The sequence below is a fragment of the Hypanus sabinus genome, chromosome 16 (assembly GCF_030144855.1).
Source record: "Hypanus sabinus isolate sHypSab1 chromosome 16, sHypSab1.hap1, whole genome shotgun sequence".
Classification (NCBI taxonomy): Eukaryota; Metazoa; Chordata; class Chondrichthyes; order Myliobatiformes; family Dasyatidae; genus Hypanus; species Hypanus sabinus.
The window spans coordinates 38424151-38441181 of record NC_082721.1 but is presented as its reverse complement, the minus strand read 5'-3'; the positions used below and the strand labels follow the sequence as shown (position 1 = coordinate 38441181).

General features: G+C 41.4%; 1 protein-coding gene across 4 annotated transcripts in view; it reads left to right on the top strand.

The window, feature by feature from the left end:
- The window catches only part of shdb (Src homology 2 domain containing transforming protein D, b), a 347526-nt gene that overhangs the window by 178327 nt on the left and 152168 nt on the right, over positions 1-17031 (top strand). The window lies entirely within an intron of this gene.

Genomic DNA, 17031 nt, shown 5'->3' with positions numbered 1-17031 from the left:
GTTTTAATTCATTCTTCAACGTTCTGACCACTCTCACAAATGACTCCTGACTGAGGAAATAAAAACGGAAAATGCTGGAAATACTCAGCAGGTCATGCAGCATCAGTGGAAAATGAAGCAGACTTCTTATGGACTTGTGAAAGTTACTTCCAGCAACCTTTCTCACTTTTGCCATTTTGACAAAGAGTCTCAGATATGGGCAGCGTCCCTCCACAAATGTAGTCTGATGTGCCAAGTATTTCTAGCATTTTTCATAGTTTCAGATTTCCAGGAAATGTAGTTTTTAAATTATTTTTCTTTACCAACAGTGAGGAAATAACTGTGCTTGAATTGAGGCTCAGACTAAACAAGACTTTCTTGATGTTCTCACACTTTAGGATGGGATGGATGGAAGTGAGCATGGCTTAGTGACTATGAACAGATAATCCACTGAGATTTTCTGTTCCTAATTCAAAGGCGCCAAAGTCAATTGTAGTTCTAGTATTATGGACATCGGTGCAAATGAGGATTAGAATCCAATGCCTTCCTTACATTTGAGGTCCAGACGTTCACTGGTAAATTAAATGAGCACCAAGTTATTGATCTAATTATATTTCAGTAAATACTCAGAGAGGAGGGGAAAAGCCTAACCCCAGGATACCCTCCTCCTTCCAGCTATGTTTTCTTTTAGATTCCAAATTTGGGGAACGTCAGAAAGACAAATGGCTTTACCAAAATGAAGGATGTTGCAAACTGAATCTGTCCAACCATATTTTCACAAACAGAACTGATGCGAAACTTTATTCAATTTTCTTTTCAAAACAAGAGCACTTTCGAGGGTTGGTGCTTAGTTTAATTTTATTTCCACTGATTGCATTCCATTTGAGCTGAAAACATTGCCAAGGATAATGGATGTAGCCAGACAGCACAATAATATATGAAGCATCATTACCCGTCTCCTGAGTGCTCCTGTCAGTACCAGGTTTGACTAGAAGCAATACTTTAACATCAGCCGCCATCTCTGTAATCATTATTTAACATCCTGTTTTAATAGCTGATGGTTGGCAGTGATGCACACAAGATCCTAGCAGAGCATCTGTTTCCAGCCAGGGTCAGATATTGACCACTCTTGGATAGGCTCCTCTGCCAGCACTTATCAGAATTGGACATGCGTATCTGCAGGCCTGTATATAGAGGCAGGAATGGTAGGTCTGTCCCTGCCAATTCCACCTCAGCGCTGAATCCAGACTCTCCCAGTCGGCAATATTGAGTGGGATTTTCTTGAAAGTCAATGCACCTCTCCCACTTCTGACCCCAGTTGAGGAGATTTTCTCTAAGGTTAATAGCATAGAGTTGTGACATTGAAACCTTCTCTGTGACTATGGCTCCTTAGTAAAGGTACCCTCTGGATTATATTCCTACTGATTGTCCCACCACTGGCTGTAGAAGCCTGTCATGATTAGTACAGTCCCTGAGGTAAAGTTGAACAGACATTATTCTGTTCTGATAGCTTGTCCATTATTCATCAACTTAAATGTGATGGGAATATTCCAGTTGTTGAGGATTCCCTGCTTCAGATTTTGCTTTTGTTCACAAATGATGACTTCCTGTAACAAATAGGGCAGATGCTGGATTTCTGAAATAAAAACAGAAATTCTGGAAATACTCAGCAGGTTAGGTATCCACTATGGAGAGAGAAAAACAAAACTAAAGAAAGGTTAACTCGGATTCTTTCTTCACAGACACTGTCTGACCAGATAAGCACTTCCAGCACTGTTGCTTCTATTTCTAGCAGTGAGTTCACCAGACATTGGTCAGGATTGAAAGTGCATGGCACTCCTAGTAGTAGTGAGGACAATTGGTTCTATCCTACAAGCCCAGCTGCTGTGTCTGAGGCCACAAAATGGGAGTGAAAGGTTGGTGCAGAGGGTCACATTCTGAAATACAAGCTGCCCTTATGGTGTAAGGGTGCCTTGGTTGAAAACAGCAGGATGCTCTTGAACCACTCAGCAGATACTCCTGGTCCACTTCCAGCTCTGAGGACACTAACCCCCAAAGATGCAGCAATATCACTAAATCTTCTGATGGTGAGGCAGGCCATTCATCCCCTCGATACTGGTATGTAATTCTGTGGAAGTTGTATGGAGTAAAAGGATGGAGAGACATGGTAGTGCTTATTTGGTAGGAGTTTGGCATAGAACTCTAAATCTGATTTTCCTCCAAGAGAACATGGTTAATATGAAGCACTGCATTGGTAAGACCTACTGTCTTGGGCAGTTATTTGGGTTTGAGAAAAATAGATGAGAGTCTTTTCGTTATTGTATCCTCTATTCCTTGTTAACTTCCCAATGAATCTGTCCTTTCCCACTGCTCTTATGTCCCATTAACTGCAGTCTTAAATACACACTATACATAGGAAGGTCAGACAGGACTGTCATTGCAAATGTGTGCTCGCGGACAATGAAAGTGGCTTGCGTGACTGCTGTGTTTTGTGATTCAAGGAGATGATGCTCATTCATTCCAAGGTTCTGAAAAAAACAACAAGCTGGACTTCTAATTTTTCTGCTTTTTCTGCTTTTTTGAATGGACAACAGCAAGGGTTTATTCCCAGTGGAAAACAGGATAGAAGCCAGAAATAATCAGGGAAATTATTCTGCACTTACATGGCAACAAACTGAGGAAGTCCCTTTATTTAGATGTGTCTGGTAAAGTCATTATGACCAACTGCTTTGACTGCATTGTCCAGTCAAGAGATCTGAGCTCTTGTCTCCAAGAGCTCCCCCTGTGGCTTGGCTATGGAACTCTCCGGTATTCAAAATAAGGCCTAGAATGTTCTTTCTACAACATGGTGCAATCTATTTGGAAATCAGCATAACCCTAAGTAAAACAATTATGGGCCAATCTTGTGCCTGTCTAGATGCCTACATTTGATGAAGGCACTATGCTTGCTCCTGTGGACTGAAGGAACGATACTGAAGTTTATCTTAGAATACAGAGTTTGAGTGATCTCCCTGAGGCTGCAGTGAGCGGTAAACTGGGAAATACAGCAGCGATTAGGTTGGAGTAATCCTAAGACACTCATTCAGAGACGCCTTGGGTGGCATTTGTCCCGGGATATATTTTTCAATAAAGCTCACCAGAAGATTTCAACACATATGTAAATTGAATCCCCAATTTGATCTTTGACCTTAAAAGCAAGTTCCTATTTACTCATGAGAGAACCAGCCATGTTTCCTCTGAAGCTGTTCCACTTCAAGCGACTGTACATGAGCTGCAGTCTTTGACCTCACAGAGACCTATGAGCTCAGATGCAGCTGCACAGGTTTGCTTTGTCTACTTTGTCTGCAGAGGTCAAGGTCACAGACACTCTCAGCTTCCTAACCTAAAGGTTATTCCAGCCTGCTGCTTCTGCTGCGTGAGGGTTATCACCAAAGATACACGCAAAATGCTAGAGGAGCTCAGCAGGCCTGGCAGCATTTATGGAAAAGAGTAAACAGTCGATGTTTTGGGCCAAGGCTCTTCAGCATTTTGTGTGTGTTGCTTGGATTTCCAGCATCTGCAGATTTTCTCTTATTTAAGGTGATAATTTTTTCATTTAGCTTTCCTTCAACCCACAGAAATAATTAAAGTGCTTGCTTCAAAGTGTAGGCATTCATAGATTCTTCACATATAATAATGTTCCAGGCAAATTTTTGCCAGGGGTATATTCTTGTGGTCCAGGAGGGTGTCCACACTCTCTTGAATACAGAGCATACTTCCAACAGGCATGGTCTTTATCAGCCTAGCTAGCTGCTTCACTCCTAAGGGGAATTCCCTATCCTCCGACACGACCACCATTTCATTATTCATTAATGGCAACATTTCATTTGAGCTGTTGAAATGCACCTTGTATTGTGATATCTGTTTTTAAAACTTGGCTGCAAAAATATCTGCAGGACTACATGCCAGTTTGCTGTGGACGAATAGAGGAAGTTACTCTGAAACTGACATGTAACCAATAAATAAGACATCACTATTTAAGGAGGCCGACTATTTAACCACTTGATGGTTGTTATGATATATACAATTGTGGCTAGAAGATGGCCTGTCCTGGGGTTAGGGGACTGTGAATGTGTGTGGGTGGGAGGGAGGAATGGAGCTTGTTTTACTGCTATTGTTTTGTTTGTTTGCTGTTTTCTTTTTTGTTGTGTTTTGTGTTGTTTTGTCAAGCATTGCAGAGATGCCGTGCTGTTGCTGGAATATGTGGTGACACTTGCAAGCTGTCCCCAGTGTGATGGTATTGGGTTTGCAGATCGTGAAGTTCGAAACTCAAACCAAGATCTTAAGCCCTGTCTGATATAAATAGCTCTGGTGTACCCACACTAAGAGGGGTTCTACTGTAGCTACCTAATCTTCAAAGCCTCGTTCATTTTCCTGTTTATCCTCCACAGCGAGTTTTGCTGCCATTACCCATTATTTCAGTGGAGGGTATGCTCTCCCTGCCAAGGAAGCTTCCAGCTAAAAAAGATTTAAACACAGTTAATTTATTTATAATGACACACATTTAAATACAGACAAAACTTCTTAAAACATATTTAAAACTTACAGAGGAATTCTATCATATAAAATGCTTTTAAATTTCAAACAAATTTTAAAACACAAAGCATTTCCAAAACACAGGTACAATTCCTATAAGCTAAAAAGACAAATCAATGAGTTTGAAACAAACGAATCATGTATCGCAGAAATCAAAGGCACAGGAATAGATTCTATTCACCCTGCCTTTCTGTCCTTCTTCTTGGTATTCCTTGACCATTCCTAACAAGCCTGACTGCTCTCTTAAATTTATACTGTTTTTATGCCATTTGGGTGACTTCACACTCTGGTGATATTGTTTCAGATACCTTTTTACACCAGTGGTCAAAAAGCTTCTGGAACCAGAATTCCCAGCTTTCCACAATTAATGCTGTGACTCTGAGTACACAGACCTTCCAACTATAAATAGATCAGATATTTGATGTGCTAAGTGATAGTAGCAATCTGGTCTACAGCCTCCTTGAACTAAATAACTTGGCCAGCATTATCTGGTTTAAAACAGGCCAATTAACATAACCCCATTTCCTTACATTCCATCTCTTGAGCAGTCAGCCCTGTGCTGTGGCACAGCATCCTGTGCTCTACAGACAGTGCTGTTTATTTGCAAAGCTGCTTTTTTAACTTCAGGCTGATTATTGCTTGTCATTTATATAAAATTATAGACCGGTTAGTCTGACATCGGTGGTGGGGAAAATGCTGGAGTCGGTTATCAAAGATGTGATAACAGCGCATTTGGAGAGAGGTGAAATCATCGGACAAAGTCAGTATGGATTTGTGAAAGGAAAATCATGTCTGACGAATTTTTTGAAGATGTAACTAGTAGAGTGAATGGGAAGAGCCAGTGGATGTGGTATATTTGGATTTTCAAAAGGCTTTTGACAAGGTCCCACACAGGAGATTAGTGTGCACACTTAAAGCACATGGTATTGGGGGTATGGTATTGATGTGGATAGAGAATTGGTTGGAAGACAAGAAGCAAAGAGTGGGAGTAAACGAGACCTTTTCAGAATGTCAGGCAGTGACTAGTGGGGTACTGCACAGCTCAATGCTGGGACCCCAGTTGTTTACAATATATATTAATGATTTAGACGAGGGAATTAAATGCAGCATCTCCAAGTTTGTGGATGACGCAAAGCTGGGTGGCAGTGTTAGTTGTGAGGAGGATGCTAAGAGGATGCAGGGTGACTTGGATAGATTAAGTGAGTGGGCAAATTCATGGCAGATGCAATTTAATGTGGATAAATGTGAGGTTATCCACTTTGGTTGCAAGAACAGGAAAACAGATTATTATCTGAACGGTGGCCGATTAGGAAAAGGGGAGATGCAATGAGACCTGGGAGTCATTGTACACCCGTCATTGAAGGTGGGCATGCAGGTACAGCAGGTGGTGAAAAAGGCAAATGGTATGTTGGCATTCATAGCAAAAGGATTTGAGTACAGGAGCAGGGAGGTTCTGCTGCAGTTGTACAAGGCCTTGGTGAGACCGCACCTAAAATAATGCGTGCAGTTTTGGTCCCCTAATCTGAGGAAAGACATTCTTGCCATAGAGGGAGTACAGAGAAGATTCACCAGATTGATTCCTGGGATGGCAGGACTTTCATATGAAGAAAGACTGGATCAACTAGGCTTATACTCACTGGAATTTAGAAGATTGATGGGGGGATCATATTGAAACGTATAAAATTCTAAAGGGATTGGACAGGCTAGATACAGGAAGATTATTTCTGATGTTGGGGAAGTCCAGAACGAGGGGTCACAATTTAAGGATAAAGGGGAAGCCTTTTAGGACCAAGATGAGGAAAAACTTCTTCACACAGAGAGTGGTAAATCTGTGGAATTCTCTGCCACAGGAAACAGTTGAGGTCAGATCATTGGCTATACTTAAGAGGGAGTTAGATATGGCCCTTGTGGCTAAAGGGATCAGGGGGTATGGAGAGAAAGCAGGTACAGGGTTCTGAGTTGGATGATCAGCCATGATCATACTGAATGGCGGTGCAGGCTCAAAGGGCCGAATGGCCCACTCCTGCATCTATTTTCTATGTTTCTATATTATGAACCAAAAAATGGATCCTGTTTACAAGAAGAAGCTGAACAAAGAATATTGGTTGGAAGATTAGATTAATTTACTCAAAAACAATTCTTTGATCTCTACCATTATCAGCTGCTAATTTAGAAAGCTGATAACATAGCTTAACATAGGATAACGTAGGCCCTAAATATTGAATATTCACCACACCAGCACACCCTCTGGTGTGTTAGTTGTTAATTCAAAGGACGTAATTCACAGTACATTTCAATGTAAAGGTTAAATAAACTTCAATCTTGAAAGAGGGGATGGCAAGACTCTTTAAGGAAACAAACCTTTACAATCAAACATTTTATACTAGAGATTAATCATCATTGTCATGCACTAACGTAGTGCTTCCATCAAAGTAAGTCCACTTGATCAGGAGAGGTTCTGGAACAAAGAACCGCCCACCCAATATGAGTGCTCAATCTAAACTCAAGAGATAAATTGTGGAATACAAGCTGGTAATTTGCTGGCATCTGGAAACTCTGTTTACTATAGAGAAACAATACCTGAAACACTTTCTTTCTGAAAGTATCCATTCTTAAAGCCACTGAGGGACACAGGTAAAACTTGTATATAAATATGACCTGTTAACAAATGATAAATTGACAGTGTTATCTCAGGATTGAGCTTTACCTACCTGCAACAAAGGCTGCCTGCAGGCCACATCTAAACACCACTCATTTGCAGTTTCCTGCGGAGTGAAGTTTCATTTTCAGCAGATGTTATCAGTAAATTTATCCTAGTGAAAAAGGATACTTTTCAACAGAAAGGCTGGAAGTAAATAAAGACTACACAATAGAGCAACAGTCCCATTGATATTGTGAAACTTTTCCATTAAAAGATAGTGGGAACTGATTCAATGTTTACTTTGAGAAGAAAATACTTTTCAGGATCCTGGGGGAAGAGTAAGGGGATGGAACAGATTAAATAAGTCTTTTCAAATAACAGACACAGTCAGGATAGGCAGGAAGGAGGCTTCCCCCAGTTTAGAGTTCTGTGGAAGGTAATTCCAAAGATGGCAAATCTTTGAGTAAATTAGAGTCGGAGAATAATACCAAATGGAAATACGCCCTTCAACCCATCTGATCCAATCTGCTCACAGCATCCGCCATGCTAGTTCCTGTTACCCACTTCTGGCCCATTGCCCTCCATCTACCTATCCCAGTGCCTCTTAAATGTTGCAATTGTACTCGTCTTAACCACTTCCTCTGGCAGCTCATTCCAGGTACTCACTGCACTCAATGTAGTGAAGTTATTTCTCAGGTGTCTATAAAATCTCTCTCCTCTTAGCTTATATCTGCGTCCTCTAGTTTTGGACTTCCCAACCTTTTGGAGAAACTACGATTGTCCACCTTATCCATTCCCCTCATGATTTTATAAACTTCTATGAGGTCACTTCTCATTTTCCTACACTCCAAGGAATAACGACCCAGCATACTGAGTTACCTTTTCCTATAACTCAGGTCCTCTAGTCCAGGCTGCACCCTTGTGAATCTTTTTCTGCCTCCTTTACAGATGGACAATTACTTTCTTGTAACAGAGTGACCAAAACTATCAAAAAAGTTCCAAGTGTGGTCCAGCAATCAGTTATATAATTGCAGCATTATGTCCCCGCTCCTAAACTCAGTGCCCTGACTAATGAAGACCAGCATGCTAAACACCTTCTTCACCACCCTGTCTACTTGTCCTTGTTAACCTGGAGCACCATTAACCAACTTCCAGTGTTATAGAACTTCATCAGTGGTGAATGACAAAGCAAATACCTCTACAAGAGCTTCTGCATTTTCTTCCCTGGTCACCCATAAGCTCTGGGTCCACAGCCAGGCCCTAGGAATTTTACCACCTTAATGTGCTTCAAGACTGTAAATACCTCCTTCCTCGAAATATGCATACCTCCCCAGATCTCATTACAGTACTTATTAATCTCTTTTTTTGGCATCCATTATATTATCTGAGGAGAAATAGACATTAAAAGTCTCCTGCAGCTCTGCACATCGGTGGTTCTGATGGTCTATAAGAGGACCTAATCTTTCCCTAGCCACTGTTTTAACCCACACTAGATGCTTCAGGAACTCAGCAAGTCAAACAGCATCTATGGAGAAGAATAAACAGTCATCGTTTCAGGCTGAGTTCAGGACTTCATTGCTTGATTTGCTGAATTCCTCCAGCATTTTGAATGTGTTGCTCAAGATTTCCAGCATCCGCAGAATCTCTTGAGAATATCCTTTGTTAGTATTTCATTTCAATATTATCTTTACAATGTGTTCGTTGGGTCATTAGTGAAGGAACTGTAGTTTATAATAAACCACAAGCTTTTGTGTTTTTGTTTCTTCTGTCAAAAGTCTATGATTGATCAAACTTATGGAGTTCACTAACTGCTGTTTGGGATCATTCTCATACCATATCCAGGAAGAGAAGGTTTCAGACTTACATTGCTCAGTGCCTATATATGGGACTGGTGTTGGTTAAATCACATTTCCTTGGACCAACATCCATGAAGTAACCTATGTATATACACTGACCGCCATTGGATCGACAAACACCAGTGTGGCAGCTGCAGGGGAACTTGAAATAAAATTATGGATTTTACTAATCTTGCAACAGTGGGAAGAAATGTTGTGTCTGAGGCATGATTTCTCATCCTTCATTCTAATGTATGTGGACCTCTAGAACAGAGATTCATTTTGTCCTGTAATTGATTAAGGGGAGTTTGACAGCAAGGTAACAAATACTGCCTTGGATTTTTCGTGCTCACAGTAGTTCACTTCCTACATTAGGGAAATGACTACACTTTAATGGAGACACAAGGGACCACAGATGCTGGAATCTGGAGCAACAAGCAATCTGCTGGAGGAACTCAGTGGGTTGAGCAGCATCTGTGGCGGGGGTGGAGTGAGGTGGGGTGGGGAAGGAATTGTTGATGTTTCAGGTTGAAACCTTACACCTGGACCAACTGAGCTCCTCCAGCAGATTGATTATGACTACACTTCAAAATGTTCTCAGTTTGGAAAGTGATTTGTGAATTCCTGAAGTTGTGAAAGGTGCTATTTAACTGCACAGTTGGTGTTTTTGATTACATCTAGACAAAACTGAACAGCTTTTTGTATACACTTACTCAGTAATGAAATATTTATCCTGATGTTTACTTTGGGGATGTTAGGTATAATTTGGGAATGTCTTACTCCCCATAAAGATCTACTCTTAAATACATAGAAAGATGAAGATGCACCACCTATGTTGACAAGAAGCTGGCAACAGTCCTGCTGAAAACAGTCATGTGTCTTCCAAAAAAGATCATTGTGGGGTATAACAACAACAAGCTGTGGTTCATCAAGGGCTCTCAGATCTGCATAAATTCATACCTACAGATCTGGAAACAGAGGAATATGCCATTGCTTTGCGAAAGCTGCTTACAAAGATTGTCTAGAGAGAGAGACTTCAACAATAGCCAGGCAGTCTGGAGTTCCCTGCAAAGTTTTACCAACTTTCAAACAGAAGCATTCCCAAGTCTCCCCCTTCCCTACCTTGGCCAATCAACTCAATGAGTTTTATTGCTGGTTTGATAAACACAATTGACATCTATGTCTTCTCTTCTCTTCTCACTTCCTCTGATCTGATAAGCTGAGCTCTTCCCCTCGCCTTTTGCAACGATTCTGATATCACTATAATCCCCTTCACCCCAGCCCCATTCACCTTTTTCAGCCTCCTGTCCTTTTTGCCTGCTCCCACCATCTCACCCTATATTTTCTGTGAAACTAGAAGACGTTTGCAAACTACTTGGAAAACAGAACATTAGGAAGATTGAAGTCCCTGATGATGTTTCACCTGGTACTCTAAGGCACTGAGTGGAACAGCTAGCATCTGTCTTCACTGAGATATTTAACACTTCATACCCAATCATGCCAATTGCTTTACTTTTACTTGTCCATTTTGCAATGCAAAAAGAATTGAATCAAGATAATTTGGTTGAGCATTTTTCTCCAGCCATACTGGAGAATCTGCAGAGTTCCAGACTGCTTTAACATTGTAACATCATTCCAGTTCCCACGAAAGACAAGATCATTGGATGTAATGGTTATAGGCTAGTCACTCCAACTTCAATAGTTATGAAAACCTCTGAATGTCTGATGTTGGCCTACTTCACAATAAGCTAACCTAGCTAGCTGTACCCTACCATATCTGTCATTGGATCACAAACTTCCTGACAGGAAGGAAGCATTATGTAAGGCTGGAGTCCTACTTATCCAATCCAATGTCTATAAGCACAGGCTCTTCCCAGGGAGGTGTTGTTACACCCCTCCTGCTTTCACTTTATACAAATGATTGTACTCGCACAACCAAATCCATTAAATTCCTAAAGTTAACAGATGATATAGTCGGTCTCATCCCTAATAATGATGTGACCTGCTATCAAAGAGAAGTAGACTGTCTTGCAGCATGGTGTGCTCATAACAACTTGGAGTCCAATGCTATCAGGACAGTGAAAATGAGGATTGACTTCTGTTGACAACTCCCTACCTACCCCCCTTCCCGGAAATTAATGGTCAGGCTTTGACTTTGGTCGACTCATTCAATTGCTGGTGACTACCATTACCAGTACATTGAAGTGGAACAAGCAAGTTAGGCTCATCACTAGGAAAGTCCAGCAAAGATTGTTCTTCCTTAACATCTCAGGGCATAGCATATGGTGATGAATTTCTACTCAGACATTACTGAGTGTGTTGTGACTCCGTCTATCACCATTTAGTTTCCCTCCGCCTCCTCCCTCTCCAAGGCCAGGTTGCAGCAAGTGATCCACTTAGTGGAGAAGATCATTGGCTGTCAGCTGCTGACATTAAAAGACCCGTTCATCACCAGAACCAAGAAAAGAGCTGGAAAAATTACAACTGACCCCACCCACTTTAGCAGTCACATATTCACCAAATTGCCATCAGGGAGACACTATCTCCACCAGGAATGTATGTCATTTTCAAAGATTCTTTCCTGTAGCTATCTAGCTTCTCAGCAATACCCATCTAGGTGTAATACCCTAAAAGGCTGATTTATACTTGTGCATGTGGGCTATGCCGCATCCTACACTGTAGCCCTGATTTTCACTTCTGCGTCGTTCTATGGCATAGCGACCATGCATTGGTGTGCGCCAAAACACTAGTTGGCGGTGAGGTTTCTATGCCACTGTGTTGAGTTTCTTTGTGAGAGACATGAATGAGGAAATGCATTTCAAACATTTTCACATGTCGGCAGGTAGATTTGACGATTTGGTTCATCTATTTCACATCAGTGTACAGACATGGCGGAGAAGAAGCAACCAGAAATGCGATGCTACCAAGCGGAACAATCACAGTTGTTGCGGTCTGCGTTGCCGCGACACGTGAGTTAATTTTTTGGGGAGATGCACGTCACCCTACAGCATAGGTACAGCGTAGGGTACGCAGTACCTACGGCGTAGATGCGATGCACAAGTATATATCAGCCTTAATTGTCCCTGCACAACATTCATTAACTGGTCTTTCCTGCTCTCTTTGTTCTTTTGACAATTATTGAGCCTGTTCACGCTTTCACATACATTTAAGTTTGATTATTGACATTTCTGCCAATTGTTGATTGCTCATGGCTGTTTGCACTCTTGTCTTGTAAACTGTTGGTTGCCATTGTGTTGTCTGATATAGTTTTGTCCCATGCTTTATGCTTGGCAGCAAACCACAATCAATTCTGGTACATATGTTTCATATACTGGAAATAAAATAATTCTGATTCTGATCTTGAATTGCACCTCAGTATGAGAAGGTAGTGGGTTGAAATCCACCCCGAGTGATTTTCAAGGAGAACATTTGGAATAGACTGTTGGGGATATTGTTCTTTCAAATGAAGTGTTGAACTGAGGTCATATAAAAAGAAAAACAACACTTCCTGTACTTGGATCTTCACAACTTCAGGAATTCATAAACTACTTTATAAAGAGTGAGAAAATGTTTAACGGTACTCAGTTTTGTAATTAGAAAACATAGTCCAGATGGTCAATAAAAATTCTGGGCACTATTATATGCCTTGGTGTCCAATCTCTCCTTAATCAATTAAAGGACAGAGTGCATATTGTGTTCTAGAGGTTTGTGTGGGACCTTGCAGAGATTAGAACACTCAGCCTAGAAATTCTACCTCATACGAGACCTTTCTCAATGTTTCCCAATAGGATTTCAGTTAAAAAATAAAGTGATTGCAGAGTCCATAGTCCAAGGTTCCCAACAGAGCAAACTACTGAAACACAATTCTAAACCTTTTTCCTGGTCCATCAGAAAGATACCTTAGCATCCTGACTGTGCATCTGCCCCAAGTCTCCCTTTATCCCTCCTCCACTGGGGCCTTCCTCTTGCCTTTTGAGTCCCAGCCCAGATTCCACAAACTGGACTGGTGAACCACCTATTTTCCAGGATGGCAGAACACATAATGAAAATGTAATATATGTTTGTTCAAATGTCATGATCCTTTGGACCCTTTGTGCTATAGGGTTCTTCAGCTGCAGCCCCTCCAGTTAAGGAATTCATTGTTAGCCAAAAAGATCTTTCAGGTATTCAGTGATTCCTGCTGATTTGTTTCACTGTTAGATCTGTTGCATGAACAAAGACCTGAGCACAATAAGAGTCTGAAAAATAAAGTAATCATTCCTTCTAACTTTAATTCTATTCTCCTTGCCATGTCCTTGCTAATGTCAGTATAGGACACACTCTTTGGGCTAGGAGTTGAAAGAAGCTACATTCAGCCGGAGTCCACAATGGCTGCCCTTCACCTTGAGGTGGCAAAGCGACTGATTGGCATATTTATGTTTCCATGGTGATTAGGGGACCATGGGGAATGGTGTCAAGCGGCCTGCAGCATGGAAATAAGACAACAATGATGAGAATCATGACTGATGTGGGCAGACTGCCAGAAAACAATGAAACTGTCAGGCATTGTGGCTGAGTTTGGACTTAACCCTTTGATGCCTTTGGTTAGACACTTTATCAGCTGATTCTTTCATTGCCATTTACAGGTCTTCTTCCTTGGTTTGTTCACCTCTAGGATCTTCATCTTCATGTAAATCATAAATTTTTAGAGTCATGCAGCATGGTAACAGGCCATTTGGCCTAATGGGTCCATACTAGCCATCATGTACCATTTATATTAATCTACCAATAATCCTATTCATATTTTCCCTATATTCCCAACAATATCTCCCAGAGTTAACCTCTCACCTGTGCTCTAGGGGCAATTTACAGTGGCCGTTTAGCAAACTAACCTACACATCTTTAGGGTGTGGAAGGAAACTGGAACACCCAGCATCTCTCGTGGTCACAAAGAAAACATGCCATTTCCACACCAGAAGTCAGAATTGGTCCCAGTGATCAGGCCTACACTGGCAGGCACCTCCCATTCTCCACCCAAGCTAACAAGAGTCACCTGCCACTCATTTCTGACTCATCACCTGCAGCCTATTTAAACCCAGCTCGCATCCACAATCTTTATTCACTCATTGACCAGCCAGACTTAACTAGTTGCTCCTAGCCTTCAATTACTTTGTCATGTTAAGTATCTGTTCTCTCTTGTTTTGTGGCCCCACATGGCTTGTTATTTTACAGCTTATTAGTAAAGCATCATTTATGGATAAAATCGACTCCACTGCTCTGCTTTTGGGTCAAGCTTCCTCTATATTCCTTGACACCAGTTCCCTGGAGCTGTGATGTGGGAGCTCTACAAGTAGTTATGATATACTGCTAGCAAGTTATTTAATCATGGGACACTTTGTAGCTATATTTAATACTAATTTCACCCTGCATTCACAGGGAATGCTTAGAATTAGAACTGAGGATGCCTGGTCACCTCTCCATTTCCATGGGCTCTCTGGTGGCTGAAGTAGTCAGTGTGTTACCTGCAGATTTTGTCACTTGTGGAGAGAGAGATGCAAACACATGGATGGTTCAGAAGGTAGTATCCTCCTCCTCCTACCTCTGACACTACACATGTGTCTGATTGAAATGCATGGCTCAACGTCCTCAGCACCATCCCAAATGCTTCTTTCTGTTGGGCATGACCCTGAAATTCCTGCAATTGGATGTGGCATTATTTCAGGAGATTTTGAAAATAGAAACTTTATGGTACACTTCTCTTAATATCCATAATATTAGACAAATTCCAGCACACTCACTGCTTAAGATTGAAACTGGGACATTCCTGATGTGGATCACTAAATAGTGTCACAGGCAGTTCATTTCCAAAATGTGTGAATAAATCTTTTAATAGATCTCATTGCCTGGGCAATCAACATTCCTACCACAGCAGGTTAACACCAATTCAGCTGTCCCCTGAAGGAAATATCACAAATGGTTTATCACCAAATAGTTTTGTTAGGCTGTTAAGAATTCTGAAAAGTTAGACTACAGGAAAAAAGTATTTACAAGATCGTGTTCATTTTATTTTCACCCCATCCAGTTATGTAAGATCCATTATTTCCATATTTTCTCACAACACAGAAGGAGGTGATTCAGCCCATCGAGTCCATGCAACCTCTCAACAATTCTATCAGAATTTTCTATTCTCTCCCACATCCCCATCACTTCCACCCTGATTCCCCAGAGTGAACTAGCTAGTGGGACTAGTAGACTATAAACACATCAGCTATCACATGTATAGAATGCCAGAGGGAGAATGTGCAGAGACCCCAGAGGTCAGGATTGAAACTATGTCTTCAGAGTTGTAAGACACCCACTCTGTTTGCTGAGTCACTGTGCCACCTCTGTATCCCTTAGCTGACAAACCTCAGTAATGGACTCAGGCAAGACAATGGGAGAATACTTGATAAGGCAAAAGAACAGTGCCACCTAAGTAACCATAAGACCCAAAGATATAGGAGCAGAATTAAGCCATTCGGGTGATGGAATCTGGTCCATCATTTGATCATGATCAGGGCTGATTTATTTTCCATCTTAGCTTTGTTCCCAAGCCTTCTCCCTGTAACCTTTGGTGCCCTTACCAATCAAGAACTTATCACCCTCCACTTCAAATATATGCAGTGTGACTTGGCCACCACAGCCATCCATGACAATGAAGTCCATAGATTCACCAACCTCTGGCTAAAGAAATTCCTCCTTACATCTGTTCTATAGAGGCATAGTTGTATTCTAAGCCTGTTCCCTCTGGTTGTAGACTCCCCCTATTAGAAAATTCTCTCCATGTCCACTCTATCTAGACCTTGCAACTAGGTTTAGTAGGTTTCAATGTTCTCCTTCATTCTTCTAAACTCCAGTGAGTAACAGGCCCAGAGCCATCAAACACTCCTCATATACTAGCCTTTTCATTCTACATATCATTCTTAAAAATCTCCTCTGGACCCTCTCTAATGCCGGCACATTTGTTCCTAGATTATGGGTCCAAAACCGCTCACAATACTCCAAATGTGGCCTGACCAGTGCCTTATAAAGTCTTAGCATTGCATCCTTGCTTTTATGTTCTAGTCCTCCCAAAATGAATGCTAACATTGTATTTGTCCTCCTTGCTACAGTCTCAGTCAGGTTTGCATAGTGTCAGGAGGTAAGGAAAATCAGGTGTCAGATAGCTCTGCAAATTTAAGAATGATCGTGAAGTCTAGGAGTGGATGTGTTGTTTGTCAATGCAGCCAGGGTAAGGGTGTAGTGTTAAAGGAAGAGCAGAGAACAGCACAGGGCCTCTTGAGTCCATGCATTGTGTGAAATAGTTACCCATCCTTCTGATTGTTAAAGCCTCCAAAACATTTTTCCAATACATTTCTGTGAGAAAGCGGTCATAAAATCTTTAGTGAAGTCCCTTCAAGAAGAATCTCAGCCAAATAGACACTCTCTCTCTCTCCCCCGTCTCTCCCTCTCTCCCTCTCCCACTCCCACTCCCACTATAGCAAAATGACCTTCTCTCCTCTGAATAGTGATGGGCATGTCAACCAAAACCCATTCCATTCTGTGTTTTTCATCACTAACTAACATAGTGTTCATCTGAACCATGGATATACACATAGCTATATAATCTGTACAGTACCCAGCAGGAGGACTGAGTGTTGTGGCACTGGGATGATGGTATACACTCCTGTCAGTTCTAGAACTCAGTTAAGATGAATCATTTTGTTATTGTTACTTGAATATTATTTGGAAGAACAGTGAAGACATAGAGCACCGAAACAGGCCCTCCACCCCAACTCGTCTATACTGACCAAGATTCCCATTTAAGCTAGTCCAATATCCCATAAACATTTCCTACCCATGCGCATGTCCAAGCATCTTTTAGGTGTTGTTAATGGACTTGCCTCAGTCATTTCTTCTGGTAGCTCATTCCACCCACTAGATGGAAAAGTTGCCTCTCAGGTTCCTATTTCAATTTCTCCCCTCTCATCGTGAACCTATACC